This window comes from Mus caroli, chromosome 2 (genome assembly GCF_900094665.2).
Source record: "Mus caroli chromosome 2, CAROLI_EIJ_v1.1, whole genome shotgun sequence".
Classification (NCBI taxonomy): domain Eukaryota; kingdom Metazoa; phylum Chordata; class Mammalia; order Rodentia; family Muridae; genus Mus; species Mus caroli.
In genome coordinates this window covers 13662462-13664332 of record NC_034571.1, presented here as the reverse complement: position 1 = coordinate 13664332, position 1871 = coordinate 13662462, and the positions used below count along the sequence as shown (strand labels likewise).

The 1871-nt window shown below is 37.4% G+C and overlaps 1 pseudogene; it reads right to left on the bottom strand.

The window, feature by feature from the left end:
- Positions 1 to 384: 384 nt before the first annotated feature.
- Positions 385 to 1871, bottom strand: part of LOC110289741 — a 4210-nt pseudogene continuing 2723 nt past the window's right edge.

Sequence of the window (1871 nt, the reverse complement as noted above, 5' to 3'; positions counted from 1 at the left end):
TATTACCAAATTCCACATTCTAGATTTCCTTTAACTATTAAAGACCAGTGGGTGACCCAGGAAACATCTTAATGATGCAGGCACAGCCTTGGTTCTTGTATAACTCACACCTTTGATTCAAACACAAATCTCATCCCTTATTGAACTTTGCACCATTTTAGTGAAGTATTAACTCCCCTCAAACATAAAACAGAAACAAATGTCCTAGTTTTTTCATAAAAGACAAGAGTGTTTGACGTTCTGAGTCAGGGGTGGGGCTTCTTTGCAAATTCATGTTCAGTAGACAATTGGGTTCCAGAGAATTATCAAAGATGACCTTCACACTATTCTTGTCTTTGCCAATCAACTACACATGATCTTGGGAGATTTGCTTCTTTTAAAGGCTCAGATTATTCTTAAAGACAGGGCCTAGAAGTTTGAAAAATGAAAAGTGCTTAAAGATGAACAAATACAGTTTTGTTTGGCCTCTTAGCACAGATAAGTTTGCTCAATGGAGAGATAGCATGAACAAAAGAAGCGTAGCTGGGCATACCTAGGGGCTAGTCGAATCTTAGAGAGACCCGTATGATGTCAGACTGTACCCAGATGCCTGCTGTACTGTGGAAAACAGCCTTTAGTGGAAGGTGAATTAAGTTGGGTCTAATCAATTATTTACACACATCATGGAGTTGGATAAATGATGACATAGTTTGTTTGCTTTGCTTTGCTCTTTATTTTTGAGATTACAATATATCATGCCTTCCCTTTTCTCTGTTCAAATCCTCCCATGTGGCCTCCATCCCTCCCTTTACTCTCTTTTTCAAATTCATGGCCTTTTTCTGGAGAAAGCTCCCCCTAGACAAGGAACAACAGGCAGCCAAGGATGCTGAGAACAGGAGAAATAGTCTTTCCCACAGAAGAGCACTCCACCCAATCCCAATTGGTTATCCAAATACCAAATAGCCCTGAAAATACATAGGGTAACACTATACAGACTAAGCAGGCTGTTCATTTTTTCTTTGAGACAAGGTCTCTATCTAGCTTAGGCTAATCTGGGATTTATAATCCTCCTGCCTCTAACTCCTGAAGAAAGTTTTTATACCTGTCTTTCCAAATTACTAAATGGTTGAAATTAATTTTTAACCTCATAGGCAGAAAATAATAAAATACCTTGAAAGCATTCAGTCATGGATAATAATTTACTTGTTATTTTAAAATTATCTTTCTTAACCATGTTTGGTAGCTTATGTAAAATAAACAAGCAATGAACTCTGTACTAAAGTCAATAATATATCAGTGCTGACTAGGCAGTATTGTACAGGCATGTAAATCCCAACACTTAGGAAGACCACCACATGTTTCTGGTGTACCTAGAATTTCCAGGCCCCTTAGAGTTACTACATGATAAAGCCTTACTCAAAAAAAAAAAAAAAAAAAAAATAAAAAAAAAAAAAAATTTCTGGTTTGCTAATTTTGAAACTGCTCCCCCCCCCCCCCCCCAAAAAAAAAAAAACCTATATAAAAAAGTACAGCAAATGAATCCCACTAAAACAAAAGCATTTCTCAGATAGGTAAGCATTTGGCCAATCCAGCACAAGACCATGAAGAGCTATCATTAGAGATGGATGCTGATTCTCTGCAGATTCTCTACTCTGCTGGGAGACAGGAGGAGGGACTTCTGAAGATTGCTGTCCACGTCTTTTCTTAGCCATTATAGGGATCACTGAATGTTTTTATTTGCTTCTTCCATTCCCTTTAGATCAGAGTAAAATCTTGTCTAAATCAGCATACTTGGGGATAGGGCATTTTTTTTTAATTTTTAATATTTTTATTACATATTTTCCTCAGTTACATTTCCAATGCTATCCCAAAAGTCCCCCATAGAGCCCCCC